The sequence below is a fragment of the Phodopus roborovskii genome, unplaced genomic scaffold, assembly GCF_943737965.1.
Source record: "Phodopus roborovskii unplaced genomic scaffold, PHOROB, whole genome shotgun sequence".
NCBI lineage: Eukaryota > Metazoa > Chordata > Mammalia > Rodentia > Cricetidae > Phodopus > Phodopus roborovskii.
Window position 1 is genome coordinate 367,445 of NW_026125944.1, and position 23,488 is coordinate 390,932.

General features: G+C 39.2%; 1 protein-coding gene across 1 annotated transcript in view; it reads left to right on the top strand.

Moving 5' to 3' along the window:
• Positions 1–23,488, top strand: part of Adgrg4 (adhesion G protein-coupled receptor G4) — a 110,313-nt gene that overhangs the window by 22,636 nt on the left and 64,189 nt on the right. The window lies entirely within an intron of this gene.

A 23,488-nucleotide genomic window follows, 5' to 3' on the forward strand; every position in this document is an offset into this window, starting at 1 on the left:
CTTGAGAGATGGTTTATTTTTTAAGATTGCTGGCTAATCTTCCATAAGATCTTGGTTTGATTCCCACATGCCCTCTTTTGGCCTCTAAGGGTACTGGGTATGTATATGGTACATAGACATGCAGGCAGACAAAACCCCCAGACACAGAAATAAATTAATAAATAAATTAAAATTTAAAAACTATATGAATGCAATTCTGCAGCATGTGGCCTTTAAAGTGTGACTTTCTTTTGCTCAGCCTAACTCCTTGGAGAGTAGGTAGTTACGTGGAGCACAGTTTTTGTTTCGTTTCATTGTGGAGGATGAGGTTGTTTCACACATTTTCTTTTAACCTGTGGAGAGTACATGGACTGATTCCAACGAGAGGCTATTAGAAAAACGTTGTGAATGGTTTCACGTAAGCAGAGGTTGTTTACCTCTTTGGTCAGTGCTTAGTTTAATTTCTGGACCCTGTGGCAGTTGCAGGTTTAGTTGCAGGTTTAGGAATTGCTGCACAGGAAGACATCCATCCCTAATCACAATGTCAGGGTAATCCAGTTTCTCCGCTTCCTTGGTGGTATTTACATCATGCTTGTCAATGTGTAGTGATGCTTCATGGTGGTTTTAGTTTGCATTTCCTTGATGCTCAATGTTCATCACTTTTCCTCTCTGCTTACTTAACATATGTTTGTCTCCCCCAACTCGAGTTTTTCGAGAAAGAGTTTCTCTGTGTAACAGTCATGGACATCATGGCTATCCTGGAACTTGCTCTGTAGACCAGGCTGGCCTCAAAGTCACAGACATCTGTCTGCTTCTGAAAGGATAAAAGGCATGCTTCACCATCACCCTCCTGTTCCTATTTCTTTCTTTCTGTTTTGTAAATGGAATTAGGGCATTTGTTTGTATTACTGATTAGGTGTTAACATTTGTATTTATTAAGTTTCATTAATTCTTTGAAAATATCATACAATGTGTTTTGATCATATTCACCCCATCCCTCAACTCTTCCCAACAGCTCCATTCCTCTTCCCCATCCACTCAACTTAGTTTCAAAAGTTCTTCATACAGTATAATCATTGTTGGTACATACTTTGAAAATACTTGATAACGACTTTGCCTTTCCTGCTCCACTGAGTTAAAGAAATATATCTTTCATTTGTGTTTCACAGGGCAGAAGCTTTGGGTTGTGAAAAAGTCTATTTTTTTGTAGGTGATGGTTTTGGGGTTAAATCCAAGGACTCTTAGCCTTAGACTCTAATGTCTTTTATTTATTTCTCTTGTATTATATTGAGTAAATGTAGCTAGAGTTTATAGCTTTTGCTGTATTCCGAGTTTTAGTAGGAAAGTTTTCAGTGTTTCACCATTATAGTTGATGGTTGTTTTAGGTTTCTTTTCTTTTTAGTATTTATTTTTTACTGAGAAGTGCATGGGTGTTTTGCCCATGTATATGTCTGTGCACCAGTTACATGCTCAATATTCACATAGATCAGAACAGAGTGTCACATCCTTTAGACTGGAGTTACAGATGGTTGTGAGCAGCATGTGTCTGCTGGGAATGGAACCCAGCTTCTATGGAAGAGCAGCTAGTATTCCTAACCACTGAGCTATCTCTCTAGCTACTGCTGTGGGTTTCTTGATAATTCTCTTTTCACATTGTTGCAAATCCCTCTGATAACAGAGAAAAGTTATTAAGAGTGGATGTGAGATTTTGTCAAGTGCTTTTTAATGCTTCAATTGATAAGAGCATATCATTTTCCTTCTGTAACTTGTTGATGTATTGGATTATTTTTTAATTTTTAATTTAATTTATTTTTTTCTTATTTTATATTATGTTGATTGATTTCCCAAATGGATCTAGCACCATTTGATCAGGGTATAGGACTTCTATAGAGAGCTGCATTCAGGCTGCTAATATTTTGTTGAAGATTTTTGTATTTGTCACATTAGACAGATTAAGCCAGATTCACAAATTTGTGTGTAGCATAGTTTTCTCTCATGAGTGGAACCTAGAAGTTGGAATACGTAAAAATAGAATGGACAATTAGATAAGAGGAGCAGACTCAGAAAGAGGAGTTGGATAAGGAGTGCCAGAAAAGATAAATATGATTAAAATATATTATATGCATGCATGAAAACGTCACAATGAAACCCATTACTTTGAACAATAAACTTTTGGCAATACAGTTCAACAAACATTCTTGTCATATAATTCCAAAGTCTTAATATCTTGGTGTTACTATGAGTTGTCTCATTTCATTCAAATCATGTTTGTGTCCTGAAAGTTTTGACAATGTGAGGAGAAAACGGGTGCACAATTTTTTTATTTCAGCAGGGAGCCATCATGTTTAGGTTTAGCACAAAAGTCTTACACTATCTTTGTGAGCTATGCTTCTAAATGCAGACTAGATTTTAGAGTTCCTTTGGTGTTATGTGCTTTACTTCATGACTCTGTGGCTCCCACTGGTCCCCAGTGGTGCTGTCCATGTGAGAAACATGAACGTTCTCTTCACTCTTGCTACCCACATTTTCTCATGTGGGGTTGGGGTGTGCTGGGCATCCATTGGTTTCTTTGTTGTCTCTGAATGGGGAGAAAAATCTCAGGGCTGCAGAGACAAAGGGACTGCCCAGAACAGACCACTTGCTGTTACTGGCTCCATCATTCTTCCTTTTTTGGATTTGTGTTTCTGTGTGGGTCCAGACACAATTGGGGCAATAGAAAAAAATAGCCTTACTAGTCCAGGTACTATTAAACAGGTGTCTGAGCCTGTCAGGAATATAGATGTGCTTCATTTGGCCACTTATTGGTAGCAGGACTCCCAGTCAGTCTCCCTCGTGATGCTGTCAGACATATGGAATCTCCTATGGGATCCAGAAGGAGAGTAAGCCCACTTCGACTATATTCTGCTGCTGGGAACACAGGTCTTTGGTTATTTTTGATGTTTGTTTGGGGAAGGCTTTTAGCTTATGTCATTCCTTTACTCCTGGGAATAATACTAATAATGATAACAATAACACAACACTGGGAACTAGGTATCCAATGGCCTGTGGAGAAACATGTCTAAGTTTTATTTTGACTATTGTTACCCATGACTCCCCATCTGTGAGAAAGACCCACTGTAGTATAGAAAATACAAAGAGACTGTGAAAGACTACTCCCAGAAATGAGTGGGAGAGAAGGCCCAGAACCTGATTGACAATGTAATGGTTACATTTTAACAAAAAATAGATATCTCTAGCTCCATTCTCTGTTTTTGCTCCTGTAAAGGCCATGACCCCGCTTTTCCTAGGCTTCCTGATCCTCCTCATCTTGGAATGATGCCAGCATTTTGAAGCCCTCCTATGATGGCAAGGATGGGCCCTCCTCTTTCTGGGATGATGCCCATGGGACCTGTTCCTGGAATGAAGCCACAAATGGAAGGCCACGTGTCCATTATGCCCAAGTCTCTAATGATGAGACCTCTTGCCTGCCCTCTAATGGTGGTTGCTCAGCCTGGCATGACATGGCCAGACAGATAAAAGTAGACTCTTTTGTTACTAGGAGATCATGGTGTTATATGTCAGTGTTTTCTAGGTGCATGCCAAGGAAGATTTCCCCCTCATTACTAACAAAGAAATCATTTTGGAGGGGAGAGGTGGGGTAAGAAGGGACGTTTTCAGTTAAGCTGTGAAAATAGAAAACTATCTGCATAACAAATCATACCATAATAATAAAAATTAAAATTAAGTTTAAAAAGAATGAAGAACAGAGACTCCTCTGGAGTGAGCTGACTTGGAGATATGGAAGAGCAGATGGGGTCACACTTATTCACTGTTAATTTAAAAACTTGTTTGAACCACATGACCTCATTAACTATTTAAAATATTATACAAGGGAGTTTTTAACAGTATCAAGAAAAAAAGTCAACCTGCTTGCCTTGGGGGGGGGCAAAGTGGTAGGTACTAACCCAGCTTGATTTCTTGAGTCTTAGTCAAGATTCTTCATAATTCCAGTCATAGTTTTATGTTCCCTTACCAGTGGTTCTTCCTGGAGCTGTACGCCCTTTTAAGATATGATCTGGTAACCCTCAACCATGGAATTATTTTTGTTGCTACTTCATAACTGTAATTTTGCTACTGTTAGGAATTGTAATATAAAGAGCTGATATTCAGGACATCTGATCTGTGACCTCTGTGAAAGGGATTGTGAGCCACAGGTTGAGAACCATTGTCTTCTACTGTTTCTTGGACTTATAGTTGTACTTAGTGGGGAGTGGCAAGAGCAAGTGGATCTGTGCCACCTTGTTCAGTTGAGAAGTGTGCCTTTCCTTTTAACATCAGTTCTCAGGCAGTGGAAGTGTGCATGCATGTGTGCGTGCATGCGTGCGTGCGTGCGTGCGTGCGTGTGTGTGTGTGTGTGTGTGTGTGTGTGTGTGTGTGTAGACAGATAACATGTACCGAAATGACAGAACTGGCATGGTTAGCATTGTAGCTCCCTCAATCACTTCCAAGATTTTATTTCTGAGTAGGACAGTCATTATATTCAATGGAGATAAGTATACCATTTAGAGACCATAAGAAAAAATCTCTACCACATGGAGAAAAGAGACAGACTGATGAGGCAAAGTGCAGTAAATTTAACTTGTCCGAAATGATGGGTGTATAGAAAGTCTGCATTGCTCCATTTAATAAAACCTAAAGTGCATGTGGATTAAGAGCACCAATGAAGAAATTATTGAAGCAGTTTATGTTCATAATCAGCTTACATTGCACACTAATGATCTTGAACATATTTGTTCGCCCTTTGTCATGGATTGCTAGACTTAGCATTTGAAAACACCAGAGATTGCCTAGGAGATAATGTATCTTATATTGCTCTGTTTTAACCATAAAACTGGGGTTTTATTTCAGAAAAATCTCCCATTGAATCTTTCTGATGCAAAGATTTCTCCATCAGAGTGACTGCTATATCAATACCCCATTCTTAATAGATTCCTGTTTTAAAGAGCTATTGATATTTGATTGGTTTCTGTCTGAGATACACAAGTTTAAGATTGATATTGTTCCAGGCTGTAATTTGAGATCCCTATTGGTTTTCAATTACTGGACTAGCAAGTTTATTGTCGTGTTTAAGTTTAGCAGTATGATGCCCTCCATGTATACCTTGAACACTATTTGGATGATTGCTGGTTTTTGTGCTGTTTGCCTGTAGTAGAACTTAGCTTTTTATTATCAAGTTTGTTTCTCCTTAGTTATATGGAGTAAAGTCTTTGCACCTCTTTCGCTTGGATTTGGAGTATTCGGGGAGCATGCATTTAGGGGTTACCAGTTCCTCCTCCTTCTTTCCTTCCCATGTAGTCTCTTTCTTTCTTTTCTCTCTTCACCTTTTATTATATATGTACAAAGTTTTTGTATCTATAAAGAATTACAAGACCCACAAATGGGAGAAAATATGTGATATTTGTTTTTCTCTGTCTTGCTTATTTTACTTAATGTGATGATCTCTGTTTGCATTCATTTATCAGCAAAGAACCCTATTTATGTACATATAAGATATTTTCTTTATTTATTGATCACTTGACAGGTACCCGGGCTAATCTTTGTTGTTGTAAATAGTGCTGCCATAACATAGATATGCTGTAAGGAGTACAGGTTTTTCTGCCTGCCGCTGCCCGGTCTTGTCCCGCCGCCATGCCGCCAGCCCCAAATAATACACAGAGACTCTGTATTTGATACAATGCTGTTGGCCCTGTTACTTGTTTCTTATCGGCTAGCTCTGCCTTAATTATTAACCCATTTCCGCTGATCTATGTATTTCTCTTACCGGGGAGCCGGCGGCATACTGCTTTCTTCAGACTCTCCATCTTGACTCCTCCTTCCTACTTCCTATTTCCTCCTTGTCTCCTAGTCCCTCCTATCTTCCTTTCCCATTGGCCAACAGTGCTTTATTATTAACCAGTATGAGAAACATACAGAATGACCTCTCCCATCATCTCCTCTTTTCTGTCTAAATAAAAAGAAGGGTTTTAACCTTAACATAGCAAAATATATCACATAACAGTTATCAAATAAGAATCACAGTTAACACTATTTAGTCCATTAACATTTAGCAAGATTTGAAGAAAATATTCCATCATCTATCATATCTTTGTGTGTCTAAAGTCTAAGTAACTTATCTTTAATACTAAGGAAAACTGTAACTATCTGTCTTCAACTCCTTCAAAGACCACAGAAGGATAGTATATAAACTCTAGAAATGACAGAGACAACTCACTGCCTGGTCACCCGAAGTTCTTTTGTAATCTTCCATCTTCAGCCCATAGGCCATAGTGTGTCTGGCAGACTCTTCAGCAAAGCAGGAAACTTTAAACTGTCTTCTTGTATTGGCAGTTTGTCTGTCACTTTCCTCTGTGTCCTGCAGACTCTTCCATGAAGCAGATTTCTGTAGCAATGTCCATCGTGAATCATCAGTCACTTTTCTGTGGGCCCTGCATGTCCAGTTTATATAGCACAAAGTCAAACAGTCCAGACAAGAGCAGTATTTTGTCCAAATGGCTAGTCTTGCCATATTGGAAGTAAACTCCATAATGAGTTTCTTCAATGTCCATCTTCATCTTCCTTTCTGACGCAGGTGGTGTTGCCAGGAACAATTATGTCTCATTGTCAAGAAAAACCCTAAACCATTTTAAATGCCATATTCTGTTGGTCTTTGAAAGGTTTGAAGAATTCCTATCTATCTTAAATACATCTCTGTGTATCTTGAAAACCCTAACTAAACTCTAAGCTTTGACTATCATAGGTAATTATCTATAATCTGTACTACATTATACATTACATTTCTAAATGAGCTATACAAACAAGAGGAGAAATATACATATGACAAAATTGACCTTAAATTGTATCAATAAATGAAAATCCATTCCAAAAGTAATCATATCAATACCATAATTCCCTTTTTACCTTTAAAAATAATTTGGCTGTGATCATTACCCATTTATAACCAAGTCCATTTAAATGAAAATAAACATTTATAAACAATGTTTGGGAATTTGGGCGTCGTTCTTTCCAAACTACTTCCTGCTGATAGGGGGCGCTGTCATGGGGATCCTAAGAAGATGCAAAAATCCTGGCTGTAGTCTGCAAGTCTGCTTTGTTCAGCTATTTTGAATGTAGGATCACCTGGTCCTCTGTTTCAGGGGGTCTGGCTTGATCAAACCACACAAGTCTGGAAGGAATCCACAGCTTTTTATTTTCTGTGGAAACAAAAATAGAAATCCTTTTCCCCAGTAACTTGTCCTTAAACTTAAATGTTGGAGTCAAAGCATTTTTAAAATATATAAATTTAATTAATCCAGCAGCATTTCCTTTATCAGTTGTTATTTTCTCAGCAGTCAAGCAATGTAGAGACAACACAATAGCATACAGTAACCAGATTCTCTCTGAGCTTTTCATCTTTACGTGCCTTTATTACTCTGTTTATTTTACTTTTATTTTTTTATTTTTTAACATAGGGTTTCACTGTGTAACTCTTATCTGTCCTGGAATTTACTCTGCATACCAGGTTTACTTTGAAATCACAAGAGATCTGCTTGCCTCTGTCTCCTGAGCACTGGGATTAAAGGTGTGTGCTACAACACCCAGTTCCTCTTTGTCTCTTTAAAACCATTTTTCTTTTCATGTCTACGTATATTTTAAAACACACTGTAAACCTTTAGAGGTTTTTCTTAATATGAATCTTTCTTTACTGTAAATCTTTATCTTTGTCTGGCCACAAGTCTTTTATCTGGTAAACAACAACTTTGCTAAAATGAAAGTCATAGCTGTGTCAGCCGCGGTTTACCAAAGATGGTGGTGGGTACTTTTACTGCCAGCACGGAAAGCTGTGCTCACCGCTTTGGTCTGCGCTGCCACCCAGAAAGCATGCTGCCGGCTTGGAGATGTGGTCACTGCCATTGCCATCTCTCATACACACCAATAAATTGTTAGCAGAGTTATTTAAAAGCTGTGCGGTTTTTTGCCGTTTATGCTGAGTCAGGAACCTTCCCTTAAAGGAGCCGCGCGAATATCTGCTTGTCTCTAGCAAGTCAGAGTCCAACCGAGAAAAATGCTGTTACCAAGAAACCTTGCTTGTCTCTGTTCTTTTGTTTGTAAAACCCTTTCTTAAGCTTTTGTTAAAATTTAAGTGTAAGTTCTTATTAGCCACGTGGGCGCCATTTGTAACAAGTACAGTTACAGTTTTTCCTCCTGCTGCCAGTCTTGTCCGGCAGCCGCGCCGCCAGCCCCAAATAATACACAGAGACTCTGTATTTGATACAATGCTGTTGGCCCTGTTACTTGTTTCTTATCGGCTAGCTCTGCCTTAATTATTAACCCATTTCCGCTGATCTATGTATTTCTCTTACCGGGGAGCCGGCGGCATACTGCTTTCTTCAGACTCTCCATCTTGACTCCTCCTTCCTACTTCCTATTTCCTCCTTGTCTCCTAGTCCCTCCTATCTTCCTTTCCCATTGGCCAACAGTGCTTTATTATTAACCAGTATGAGAAACATACAGAATGACCTCTCCCATCAATATGCAGATGCAGAGATGTCTGTAGTATGGTATGGTATAGCTGGGTTATACGGTAGTTACATATTTAGTTTTTTGAGAAACTTCCATTCCTCAATATTGGTTGTCATAGTGCATGGACTACTTGTTATTTTAACCAACAGGTGTCATAGTGCCTGGACCAGTTGTTATTTTAACCAACAGTCTGTAAGTTATCCTTTTCCTCCATACCCTTGCCAACATTAGTTGATACTTGTTTTCTTAATGATAGAAATTGAGACTGGGATGACATAGAATCTGTGTGGTTTTAATTCACTTCCCTGAAGATGTTAGCAGGTTTTTTTTTATTATTATTATTTATTTATTTTTCTTAGTTTACATATCAATCCCAGTTCCTCTTTCTCCCTCCTCCCTCTCTCCTTCTTCCCTCCCTCCCTCCCTCCCTCCCTCCCATGCCTCCTGATCACCCTCCCATCCCATTCCCTCCCTGCAACACACTCCAAAGGGAAGGTGGATGCCTTCCAGGAGGGATCACCAAAATCTGTCAAGTCATTTGGTGTAGGGACTAGGTCCTCCCTCCCCTCTTCTAGGTTAAGGGAGTATCCCTCCATGGGGAATGTGCTCCCAAAGTCCTTTTGTGCAGCAGGGATACAACCTGGTTCCACTGTCAGAGGTCCCTTAGACTGCCCAGGCCTTTTACCTGGGTCTGAGTCAGTCTAATGCTGGATTCCCAGCTATCAGTCTGATGGTCAATTAGCTCCCCTGTGTTAAGGTCAGCTGTCTGTGTGGGTTTAGGTAGCCTGGTCTTGTCCTCCCTTTCTGCATCTGGATTCTAGTTCGGCTCAGTGTTTACCTGTGGGTGTCTGCTTCTGTTTCCATCAGCTACTAGATGAGGGCTCTATGATGGTGGATAAGTTAGTCATCAATCTCATTATCAGGGAAGGGCATTTATGGCAGCCTTTCTACTGTTGCTCAGATTGTTAGCTGTAGTCAGTCTTGTAGGTCTCTGGACATTTTTCTAGGTTCAGTTTTCAAACCTATAATGGCTTCCTCTTTTATGGCATCTCTTTATCTCTTTTTTTCCTCTCTTCTATTCCTCCCCTGACTTAATCTCCCTAGTCCCACGTACTTTCCTCTCTTCCCCTTCTCTTTCTCCTAGCTCCCTCTCCACTCACTGGCCCCCACTCCCAATATGCTCAGTAGATCTTGTCCCTTTCCCCTTCTGTGAGGGACCTTGTATGAATCTCTTAGATTCCTCCTTGTATCTTAGTTTCTCTGGCAGTGTGAATTATAGGCTGGTGATCCTTTGCTCTATGTCTAAAATTGATACATGGGTGATGACACATCATGTTCCTATTTTGGTGACTGGGTTACCTTATTCAGGATGGTTTCTTCAAGTTCCATCCATTTGCCTGTGAATTTCAAGATTCCATTTTTTCTACTGAATAGTATTCCATTCTGTAAAAGTGCCACATCTTCTTCATCCATTCTTCAGTTGAGGGGCATCTAGGTTGCTTCCAGGTTCTTGCTATTACAAATAATGCTGCTATAAATATAGTTGAGCGCATGTCTTTGTTGCAAAGATGTGGATCATTTGGGTTATATGCCTAAGAGGGGGATTGCCGGGTCCTGTGGTAAACTAATTCCCATTTTCCTGAGGAACCACCATACTGATTTCAAAAGTGGATGTTCAAGTTTGTACTCCCATCAGCAGTGGAGGAGTGTTCCCCTTTCTCCACATCCTCTCCAGCATAAGTTGTCATTAGTGTTTCTAATTTTAGCCATTCTGGCAGGAGTAAGGTGGTATCTCTGAGTTGTTTTGATTTGCATTTCTCTGATAGCACTTTCTTAAGTGTCTTTCAGCCCTTTTAATTTCCTCTATTGAGAATTCTCTCTTCAGTTCTGTACCCCATTTTTTAATAGGGTTATTTGGTATTTTGGTGACTAGTTTCTTGAGTTCTTTGTATATTTTGGAGATCAGCCCTCAGTCTAATATAGGGTTGGTGAAGATCTTTTCCCAGTCTGTGGGCTGCTGTCTGGTCTTGTCAACTGTGTCCTTTACCTTACAGAAGCTTTTCAATTTAAGGAGGTCCCATTTATTAATTGTTGATCGTAGTGTATGCGCTAGTGGTGTTATGTTCAGGAAGCAGTCTCCTCTACCAATTTGTTCAAGGGTGCCTCCCACTTTCTCTTCTAAGAGGTTCGGTGTGGCTGGATTTATGTTGAGGTCTTTGATCCATTTGAACTTGAGTTTTGTGTATGGTGATAGACATGGGTCTATCTGCTGTCTTCCACACACCATCCTCCAGTTGTGCCAGCACCATTTGTTGAAGATGCTTTCCTCCTTCCATTGTATACTTTCAACTGTTTTGTTAAAAATTAAGTGTTCATAAGTGTACGGGTTAATATCAGGATTTTCTATTTGATTCCATTGGTCTACCTGTCTATTTTTGTGCCGATACCAGGCTGTTTTCAAGACTATAGCTCTATAGTAAAGCTTGAAGTCGGGGATGGTGTTGCCTTCTGAAGTTCCTTTATTGTACAGGGTTGTTGTGGCTGTCCTGGGTATTTCGTTTTTCCATATAAAGTTGAGTATTATCCTTTCAAGGTCAGTGAAGAATTGTGCTGGGATTTTGATGGAGGATTGCATTAAATCTGTAGATTGCTTTTGGCAAGACTGACATTTTTACTATGTTATCCTACCTATCCAAGAGCATGGGAGATCTTTCCATTTTCTGGTGTCTTCTTTAATTTCTTTCTTCAAAGACACAAAGTTCTTCTTATATTTGTCTTTCATTTGTTTGGTAAGTATTACCCCAAGATACTTTATGGTTTTTTTTTGTTTTGTTTGTTTTTGTGGCTATTGTAAAGGGTGATGTTTCTCTGATTTCTTTCTCAGCCCCTTTGCGTCTGTATATAGTAGGGCTACTGATTTTTTTGAGTTTGTCTTGTATCCTGCTAGTTTGCTGAAGGTATTTATCAGCTGTAGGAGTTCCACGGTAAAGTTTTTAGGGTCACTTATGTAAACTATCATATCATCTGTAAATAGTGACAGTTTGACTACTTCCTTTCTAATTTATATCCCCTTGATCTCCTTTTGTTGTCTTTAGCTAGAACTTCGAGTACAATATTGAAGAGATACGGAGAGAGAAGACAGCCTTGTCTTGTTCCTGATTTTAGAGGAATCGCCTTAAGCTTCTCTCCATTCAGTTTGATGTTGGCTGTTGGTTTACTGTATATTGCTCCTTTATCATGCAAAGGTGTTAAATTGTGTCAAAGGCTTTTTCAGCATCTAGTGAGATGATCATGTGTTTTTTTCTTTTTCAGTTTGTTTATATTGTGGATCACACTGATAGATTTTTGTATGTTGAACCATCCCTGGGTTGCAGGGATGCCTACTTGGTCATGGTGGATTATTTCTCTGATATTTCATTGGATTCGATTTGCCAGTATTTTGTTGAGTTTTTTTTTTTTGCATCAATGTTCATGAGATAGATTGGTCTGTAGTTCTCTTTCTTAGTTGTGTCTTTGTGTGGCTTGGTTACCAAGGTAATTGCAGCCTCTTAAAAAGAGTTTGGTCATGAACCTTCTGCTTTTATTGTGTGTAATAATTTGAGAAGTATTGGTATTAGCTCTTCTTTGAATTTCTAGTAGAATTCTACTGAAGCCATCTGGCCCTGGGCTTTTTTTTTTTTTTTTTTTTTTTTTTTTGGTTGGAAGGCTTTTGATGACTGCTTCTATTTCATTAGGGGTTATAGATCTACTTAAGCTACTTATATGTTCTTGATTTAATTTTGGCAATTGATAGTTTCCAGAAATTTGTTCTTTTCCTTTGAATTTTCACATTTTTTGGAGTACAGGTTTTCAAAGTATGACCTGAAAATTGTCTGGATTTCCTCAGTGTCCATTGTTATATCCCCCTTTTCGTTTCTAATTTTGTTAATTTGCATGTTCTCTCTCTGCTTTTAGGTTAGTTTGGATAAAAGTTTGTCTATCTCATTGATTTTCTCGAAAACCCAACTCTTATTTACATTGCTTCTTTTATATTTTTCCCTGATTTCTACTTTATTGATTTCAACCCTCAAAATTGAATATTTCCTGGAATCTACTCCTCCAGGGTTAGTTTGCTTCTTTTTGTACTAGGGCTTTCAGTTGTGCTGTTAATTCTTTAATGTGACTATCCTCCGTTTTCTTCATATGGGCACTTAGTGCAATGAACTTTCCTCATAGCACTGCTTTTTAAAGTGTTCTATAAGTTCGAGTATGTTGTGTCTTCATTCTCGTTGAATTCTAGGAAGTCTTTAATTTCTTTCTTTATTTTTTTCTTTGATCTAGGTATGGTGCAATTGCGCATTGTTCAGTTTACATATGTTTGTACTTTTTTTTTTTTGCAATTTTTGTTGTTGCTGAATTCAACTTTAAAGCAAGGTGGTCTGATAAGATACAGGGGAATATTCCAATATTTTGTATCTGTTGAGGTTTGTTATGTTGCCTAGTATGTGGTCGATTTTAGAGAAGGTTCCATATGGAGCAGAAAAGAAATTAAATTCTTTTGTGTTTGAATGGAATGTTCTTTAGATGTGGGTTAAAACTAATTGGGACATAGTTCTGTTAGTTCTTTTATTTCTTTATTATATTTCTGACTGGTGTTCCTATCTCATGGTGAGAATGGAGTGTTGAAGTGTCCCACTATGAGTGTTTGTGGTTTTATGTGAGCTTTGAGTTTTAGTAGCATTTCTTTTATGAATCTGGGTGCCTTTGTATTTGGGGCATAGATGTTCAGAATTGAGATGGATTTCTCATGTGATGAATACAAAATGATTGTCTTCATCTCTTTTGATTGATTTTGGTTTGAAGTCTAACATGTTAGATGCTAGAATAGCCAAACTTGCTTGCTTCTTGTATCCATTTGATTGGAAGATCTTTCCCCAGCCCTTTACCCTGAGATAATGTCTATCTTTGAAGCTTAGATGTGTTTGTTGTATGCAGCAGAAGGATGGATTCTATCTTCGTATCCATTACTTTAGTCTGTGTCTTTTTATAAGTGAGTTAAGATCATTAATGTTGAGGGAAAGTAAGGACCATTGATTGTTAATTCCTGTTTGTTTTAGATTTGTAGTTGTGGTGGTATTGTGAATATATTTGCCCTGCTTTATCCTTTGGGTTCTGGTGAAGTGGGGTTATCTTTTGCCTTTGTGAGCATAGTTAACTTCCTTGGGTTGGAGTTTTCCTTCCAGAACTTTCTGTAGGGCTGGATTTATAGATATGTATTGTGAAAATCTGGCTTTGTCATTAAATATCTTGTTTTCTGCTTCTATAGTGATTGAGAGTTTTACTGGGTATAGTAGCCTGGTCTGGCATCCGTGGACTCTTAGTACTTGTAGAACAGCTATCCAGGACCTTCTGGCCTTGAGGGTTTCCATGGAGAAGGCAGGTGTAATTTTGATAGGTCTGCCTTTATTTGTGACCTGTCCTTTTTCCTTTGCTGCACTTAATATTCTTTCTTTATTCTGTATGTTAGGTGTTTTGATTATTATGTGTTGAGGGGTCTTTTTTCTTTGGTTCAGTCTATTTGGTGTTCAGTATGCTTCTTGTACTTTCATAGACATGTCCTTCTTCAGATTGGGAAAATTTTCTTCAATGATTTTATTGAATATGTTTTCTGTACCTTTGAGTTGAGCTTCTTTGCCTTCTTCTATGCTTGTTATTCTCAGATTTTGGCCTTTTCAGGGCGTCCCACATTTCCTGGATGTTTTGTGTTAAGGGTTTGTTGGATTTACGATTTTCTTTGGTCAATGAATCTATTTCCTCTAGTCTATCTACAGTGCCTGAGATTCTCTCTTCCATCTCTTGTATTCTGGTGGTTATGCTTGTATCTGTAGTTCCTGATCATTTGCCCAGTTTTTCTATTTCCAGCATTCCTTCAGTTTGTGTTTTCTTTATTGCCTCTATTTTAGTTTTCAAGTCTTGAACTGTTTGAGTTGTTTCCTTCATCTGTTTGATTGGGTTTTTTATTTTCCTTGTCTTTCCTTTCTTTCTTTGAGAGATTTGTTCATTTTTTTTGCTTGGTCTTTTCCTTTATTTTTTCTATTTTTTTTGTTTGTTTTTTCTTCCATTTCTTTAAGGGATTTTCTCATAGCATCTTTGAGGGCCTCTATCATTTTTATGATGTTAGTTTTTAAGTTGTTCCCTTCTGCTTCATCTGCTTTGGTGTGTTCAGGTCTATTTGGTGTAGAGTCCCTAGATTCTGATGGTGTCATGCTTGTCTTTCTATTGTTGGGTGTTTTCTTGTATTGCTGTCTTCCCATAGCTTCTTCCAGTGGGTGCAGGTGGAGTCTCTCTCTCTCTCTCTCTCTCTCTCTCTCTCTCTCTCTCTCTCTCTCTCTCTCTCTCTCTCTCTCTCCCCGCTACTCTAACGTAGGTGGGTCATGAGTTTGATGTCTGTAACTCTGAATGGTCCTAGTTCTCTAGGAGGTCTCTCCTCCTGCAGAGGCCCAGCAGTGAGGGTTGAAGATCAAGCAGACGGGGACTCAGGGTGGTCCTGTTTGGATAGGCAGATTCAGTGTGCTCTGGGCAGATCCAGGAATTTCCCCAGAGGTGACGGGGTAGTTGGACTCGCACTCTGGCCCAGTGTTCCTCCAGAGCAGTGGAGCAGTGTGCCCAGTAGGACACAAGGTGGGGGGAGGGCATGTTTTCCAGCAGAGGCTCGGTGATGGGTGTCAAAGGTCAGGCAGGCAGGGACTCAGGGTGGTCCTGTGTGGATAGGAGGGTCTAGTGTGCTCAGAGCAGATCCAGGAAGTTCCCCAGAGGTGAAGGGGTTGTTGGACCCATGCTCTTGCCCAGTGCTTAACCAGTAGGACACAGGGTGCAGGGAGGGCAGGTTCTTGGTGGAGTGGTTTGTGGATCAGCATACTAGGACTGTACTATCTAGGTAGAGGATATAGGGGGAAGTGAGATTTGGGACTAACCCAGGGAGCTCCTAGGGAAGGGTGTGTGTGTGTGGGGGGGTATTTGGCCTGAACTGCTCCCAGACTCAACTCTGACAGATGCCCAGCGATGAGCAGGCTTTCATATGCTCAAGGGCTGCTAAAGGAAAGCCTAGTGAAAATGCTTCAAGATTCTAGGTAAAGGGTAGAACTTTATGAAAAAGACTCCAATAGTTCAGGAAATATAATTTATAACAAGTTATGTAGTTTGAAATGAAAAGATTTTGCAAAGCAAAGAAAACAGTCAAGATAAGATAACTTGTAGAATGGGAGAAAATCATCCTTATACACCCAATAGACTTAATATCTAGAATTCTCGAACATTAAAAAAAAACCTAAATAATAAAAAGACAAACAACTCAATAATTCTGTCATTTTCAATGAGTGAAGATTTGAATCTTTAGTAATAACTATTTTATAGAGAAAACTGATAGAAAAAGTCTTTGATAAGAAAATGGGAACAAGACCAGGCTTCAGAAATCCACAGAGACAGCTGACCTGAACAAGAGGAAGCTAATGGACCCCAGACTGACAGCTGAGAAACCAGCACTGGACTGACTGAACATGTGTCTGTTAGAAGGCCTGGACAGTCTAAGGGATCTCTGATAGTGGAACCAGGATGTATTCCTGGTGCACAAAAGGACTTTGGGAGCACATTCCCCATGGAGGGACACTCCCTTAGCCTAGAAGTGGGTGGAGGAGGCAAGAGAGAAGTCCTAGTCCCTACTCCAAATGATTTGACAGATTTTGTTGACCCCTCCTGGAAGTCATTACCTTCCCTGTGGAGAGGGAGGAGGGAAGGGATGGGAGGGTGGTTGGGGGGCATGGGAGGGAGAGAGGGAAAGAGTCAGGGAGAGGGGACTTGGTTCGATATGTAAAATATGAAAAATAAAAGAGAATATATATATATATATGCATATGAAAGATTTAATGGGAAGTTTTCTGAGATATGCAAACCCAAGCTTCAGGTTAACATGGATCAATACAAGATGCATATTTTCTTAAGCCAGCGCTGATATTTAAAATGACACCTGCTTACAGTTTTGTTGAATTCACTTGTTTTTATTTTTCTAAATCTTGGTTTCATTTTGTTTGGTTTTTTTGAAACAGGGTCTCTCTATGTAGCCATTGTTAGTATCCAGGCATCTGTACTATCATGTCCTTGTGATTCTAACATGATATACCCTCAGTTGCAGCCATTGAGAGCACTATCTGTGGACACTCACCATGTTCCCTTTGTCTGTCTGTTTCTCTCTCTCTCTGTCTCTGTCTCTCTTTCTCTCTGTCTCTGTCTGCCTCTGTCTCTCTGTCCCTCTTTCTCTCTGTCTCTTCCCCCCTCTCTCTGTCTCTCTCTCTCTCTCCCAGTACTTCTGTCCCCTGAGGCCAGTGTCTGCCATCCTCTTTCCTTTTTTATGATCATTTTCCCTTATTAAAAACAAAACAAACAAACAAACAAACAAGAAATACCTCTGCTTGAACTCTGCCACATGGAGTTTTTCTCTCTTGTGTTGCTTTTCTTAAATTACAACAGCCATGGCTGTCTTAGAATTCACTATATAGAGCAGACTAATCTTGAACTCAGAGTTCATCTCCCTCTCTCTGGAATATTGGGATTAAAGACACATTGCCCCACATGGCCCTCTTTTTCTAAATCTTCTTTTCCTAAATCTTGATTTCCTTTTTGGTATACTTACTGGAAGTAATAAAGCTAGTTGTATCTATGGCTCAGCTCTGTCTGATAAAATTATTTCTGAGTTCTTTCCCCTGCTTGGTAAAAATCAAAAACGTTTCCCGTTATATATTACAGGTTCCTCTAATGGTGCTCTGAATGTTTCATCGAAGCAGGAGACAGGCTTTTTTGTGTGTGTGATATTTAAGGTCTCTCCCCACAAACAAAAACCAAAAATAAAACGCCCAAATCTGACTTCAGCTCAGTTACTAAAGAGTTAGGCCTTGTAAACTATTCATACCAGCAGTTAGCATGTCTGTAGAGCAAGTCAAGCTCTATGTGGCTGCTCTCCTCATGTGTGTTAGATGCGTTATGGCTATAGTCAAATTTAAAAGCAGAAATCTTAAAATTTATCATCTGTTAATGAAACAAAATGACCTTTTCACAAGGCTTAAGAGAATGCAACTCTGATAGTGAAAACAATGTTTCATTAGTTTAAAATAAGTTGTACTTCTTATATAATTTTGACTTTCCTCTTTATTCATACATGCACTTTATTCAACTCATCTATATGATTATTTCTTTTACTTTTACTGATTGTTATTTCTTTTACTTTTTTATGGCCACAAAATCGTAAAAGAATCCTATACAAGTTTCAGATTTTTTTTTGTATATACAAATAGAATTCATTATGATCAAGGCTGTGACATAAGCCAGTAGTTGTCTACTGCCATAATTATTTCTACCTCACAGATAATATGCTTCTCAGGAAGGTAAATTTAAAATGCCAATTTCTCTAAGATAAATATGTGTGATTTTATTTTGAAGAAAGACTGTGACTCACTTGTGACTTTTACTGAGTGCCGCTTTCACTTGGATGTTCTGTCCTTACCTCAAGTCACACATATCCAGGCCTTACAGGATATTTTCCTATTTCTGTGAGCATTATCAGTCCTCTGTGATTTTTTTTTTCCCAAAAGCAAAATGTGTGACCTCTGAGGGTTCTCTGTCTTCTTTGCCTCATAGTCTTCTTTGTTACCAAACCACGCCAGCAATTCCTCTCCAGTAGCTGTAGGCGTGGAGATCTCATATTATTTTGACCTCATCTTTTCAAGTTATTCAGTAAGCCAAAAATTCTGTACTGAACATCTATCATGGTCTAGGCACTCACTAGAAACTTAGTTTACAATGGTGAGCAGTGGAATATTATGTTTATATCTGTATGTCTTACTGAGGAAGGCAGACAAGTAGAAACACATGGAAAAATGAAGCTGTGATAAATGCTGTAAAGAAGAGGTATGTGATATATCTCAATGGTCCTCAGCAGATTAGTTTGAGTTCATCATGTGCATTTGGGAAAAGGAGGCTTCTTTGAAGAAGTGACATCTGAGTTGATACCTGAAAGCTGAGTAGGTGTTAATGACATGAGGAAATCTGGGGGAAGCTGTAAATAGTGGCAACAGTACAAGCAAAGCTCTCTGGTGGAATTAAATGTTAAACGCTAAGTTGTGGTGGGGGGGAGGCTCATAAGAAATGGTAGGACTTAGCCCAAATGTACACTAGCCAGATAGGCAGGAAATAAATCATGCACAGTTAGACTCTACTAAGTAATATATTATTTTTACCCTGTGAGTAATGGAAAATGTTAAAGGGACCTCAGAGAGAGAGAGAGAGAGAGAGAGAGAGAGAGGGAGGGAGGGAGGGAGGGCGGGAGGGAGGGAGGGAGGGAGAGAGAGAGAGAGAGAGAAAGAGAGAGAGAGAGAGAGAGGGAGAGAGAGAGAGAGAGAGAATGCAATTGTATATGTGAGACATAATCAGACTTCCATTTTCAAATGTTCATTCTTGTTGCATCTGAGATGGATTGGAAGGCACCCAAGAGTAGTGGCTTAGACTTCTCAGGTAAGGAAGGAGTGCTGAGGGTGGGGGAAACTCTCTTCTCCGGGGAAAGAGCACACTAATTAGTTACCCAATGCCAAATGGTCATCTCTGAAGACATACGTAACGTACAAGTGAAATTACACAGACTGAGCATCACACACACACACACACACACACACGCACACACATATACACACGCGTGCGCGCGCGTGCACACACACACGCGCACACACACACGCGCGCGCGCGCACACACACACACACACACGCACACGCGTACATATACATAAACAATTAGTAAAAAAAAAAAAAAGAGGCCACAAGTTTGAGAGCAAGGAGGAGTATATGGGAGAGCTGGGAAGGAATAAAGGAAAGGTAGAAATCATTATATTCTCAAAGATAATAGAAAATCAAACCAAAAGAGGGTAGGACCTGTTGGTAGGTAAGCAATGGAGATTGAAAGAAATTAATGGAGTCAAGGAATGTTTAATGGGTATGACCTCTAGGACAACATGATGAAATTGGTTATGGCGAGGGAGGGAGAGAATGGAAGACGCATCCAGAGTAGGTTTGGGCTGGCATAACTTAATGAAATACTACAAGACCCAATAAGGAGAGAAGATAATGTGTTCAATATGAGTTACTAATGAACTAGCTAAAGACAATACAAAGTAAATAATTTGTTCTTAAAATGTTGTGCTCAGAATAAAGATCTAACCTAGAGAGAGATGAGATTCATTTGTGTATTGATATAAACTGATAGTGTAGATGGGGAAATACCATAAAGTAAAAGGAGAGGAGGGGTAGGACAATGCTTGGTCCAGGCAAGGAGCCAGACTAGTGAAAGGTATCAAGCATAAATAACTTTAAATAATTTTAGATGTGATGGGGAGGGGAGAGATGGGACAGAGGAAGGTGGCATTTTCATTTTTTCAATGCAAGAGAGGAGAATAAGTTTTAAACCAGGCAGGAAAGGCTCATTAAGGAACAGAGAGGCAAAGTTTGTGAAATAGCGGATGACAAGATCTAAATTACAGTTGAACTTCTGTCTGATGATCTCAATTACTTTTTCCTTTGAAGCAGGAGGCATGATTATCTGATAAACATGTGGAGGTGGTGTTTGACAATGGGGCATGTTTGAAAGGGTTATTGTAGAATAGGAGCATAAACTGAACAGAGAGAAGTAGTAGGAGGCGGCGTGGAAGGCTCATTTGAGATTGGCGATCACGAGTTTCTTGTGACTGGATCCATCGATGCTTGATTGTTCAAGTGAAGGTATAGAGGAGATGAACAGATGAAAAACTTGGAATTTTCAAGGTGAACTTGAGCCAGTTGTGGGAACTTTCTGTTGCTCCATTTCTTCAACTTTGAAATGGTGATAATTATAATATTTTCCAAAAAGTAGTTTAGTTTATTAAATATGATAGTATGTGGCACAGCACTCGGCTTGGGATGTATTATATATATATCATGTTACATCCTCTTCAGGTCCCAGCCTCATCTGTATACTTTATCACTGGTACTCACGACATACTGCCTCTCACTCCTAGCTAAAATGACATTTTCTTACATCCACACTTGCTGCCATGTGCCTTTGTCTTACCCCCTCAAACCCCATCATTGCTCAAATGTAGCCATCTTGTAAGACAGTGGTTCTCACCCTTCCTAATGCTGTGACCTTTAATACAGTTCCTCATGTTGATGGTCTAGACAGTGGTTCTCACCCTTCCTAATGCTGGGACCTTTAATACAGTTCCTCATGTTGATGGTCTAGACAGTGGTTCTCACCCTTCCTAATGCTGTGACCCTTTAATACAGTTCCTCATGTTGATGGTCTAGACAGTGGTTCTCACACTTCCTAATGCTGGGACCTTTAATACAGTTCCTCATGTTGATGATCTAGACAGTGATTCTCACCCTTCCTAATGCTGGGACCTTTAATACAGTTCCTCATGTTGATGGTCTAGACAGTGGTTCTCACCCTTCCTAATGCTGGCACCTTTAATACAGTTCCTCATGTTGATGGTCTAGACAGTGGTTCTCACCCTTCCTAATGCTGGGACCTTTAATACCGTTCCTCATGTTGATGGTCTAGACAGTGGTTCTCACCCTTCCTAATGCTGGGACCTTTAATACAGTTCCTCATGTTGATGGTCTAGACAGTGGTTCTCACCCTTCATAATGCTGTGACCTTAATACAGTTCCTCATGTTGATGGTCTAGACAGTGGTTCTCACCCTTCCTAATGCTGGGACCTTTAATACAGTTCCTCATGTTGATGATCTAGACAGTGATTCTCACCCTTCCTAATGCTGGGACCTTTAATACAGTTCCTCATGTTGATGGTCTAGACAGTGGTTCTCACCCTTCCTAATGCTGGCACCTTTAATACAGTTCCTCATGTTGATGGTCTAGACAGTGGTTCTCACCCTTCCTAATGCTGCGACCTTTAATACAGTTCCTCATGTTGATGGTCTAGACAGTGGTTCTCACCCTTCCTAATGCTGGGACCTTTAATACAGTTCCTCATGTTGATGGTCTAGACAGTGGTTCTCACCCTTCCTAATGCTGTGACCTTTAATACAGTTCCTCATGTTGATGGTCTAGACAGTGGTTCTCACCCTTCCTAATGCTGCGACCCTTTAAGACAATTCCTTGTATTGTGGTGACCCCCAACCATAGTTATTTTCATTGATACTTCATAAGTGTAATTTTGATACTGTAATGAATCCTAATGTAAATAGCACATGGGCAGGATATCTGATATGCAATTCCTGTGAAAAGATTGAACTCTTAAAGGGGTCATGACCCACAGGTTGAAAAGCACTGTTTTAATTTAGCATTTCATCATCTTCAAGCCAGTTTTGCTATTTTGCTGCACTAAGTTTCTACTATACTTCAAAGATATTTGGAGCCTGAATATATTTAGTTGTTGGCTTTGTTATAAATCATATCACTTTACTGTTTTGTTTAACACACTATGTTATCTTTAAGAACAAATGAAAGAAAGAAAGGAAGGAAGAAAGGAGGGAAGGCAGGCAGGCAGGCAGGAAGGAAGGAAGGAAGGAAGGAAGGAAGGAAGGAAGGAAGGAAACATTTCAAGACAGGTGTGATAGCACATGCCCCTGCTTCCTAGTGCTTGGGAAGCTATGATGTGTGGATCCTGAGTTAAGCTAGCCTATGTTACACAGTGAGTCTTAGCACTGAACTAAATAGTGAGAGCATGTCTTCTTCCAAACAAGCAAACAAACAACAAACAAACAAAAATAAAATAGCTGAGCAAAGTATCTCAATAATATGAAATTTCCAATATGAGTGTGAGTTCTTTAAGGGAAGGAAACAGTAGACAGCTTTCTCTTCCTCTCTGGACTTCTAATGGTATTCACCACACTTGTGAAGTTTAACTGACTTGAAAAGAAGCATAAACAATGCTTCTATGGTCTTCAAAGCTGGATTGTATTGTCATATGAGGTGAATAGACACTATGATCGGCTGTTAGAAAGTGTTATAATTTGTATGTATTTTATCATAGTCTTTGAAATTCATATTACATATATTTATAATGTCTATAATACAAATGTACAGCATAGACAAGGACATTATCAAAAATATATATTCATATGCACAATCAAAAATATGTATTCATATGCACAAACATAAATTCAACACTTTTTGATCCTGAGGTACCAGATAAAATGTATTCAATCTTCAGTGTTCTAATGACTGATAGAAATTTGATCAAGGCAGTTTGCCAGAGAACTGTGAACCCGTAATACATTGAACCAGGAAGGTGAGGAAATGAGATCAATGTAGTCTCCATAGCAAGACCCCCGCCTTGTGGGGGGAAAAAGAAAGAAAAAGAGATTTAATCAACCTAAAAATCAAAGAAACTGGTGTTTTAAAAATACTTTTTATGCACCACATACTAAGCTTGCTAGTTTACACACATTAAGTCACCCAAGTGTCGGGATAGTTTTATAAGGTAGGATTATCATTCTCATATCATAGAGGAAGGTACTGAAGCATAGAGAGGTAGACTAAGGCTCTAATGCAAGTTGTGAAGCCAGGATATAAAACAGCATCCAACTGAATCCAAAGATGAAGTTTTGGGGAAGATTTTTAACTTTACAATTGAGTTTCAGTAATGGATGTGAACTAATCAGGCTATTGATTTCTTTTTCCATGAGTTTTGATAGGTCCCTTTCCAGAGGTGAATCACCTCAATCAGTGTACAGTTTTGTACAAGTGCCCGTATCTTTTATGCAGATACTATGTAATGGATGTCTTCCTACTAGTTATTTACCCAGGGTATTATGAAAATCAGATAGAGATTTACAAAGTAGAAAATCATCTTCAGAAAAATTAAGTAATCAAACAACATGATTATATCTGATACTTATCTCTCTTTAAAATGAAAAGAAATTATAGAGCTCTTTCTTAAAGAATTGTCTCTAA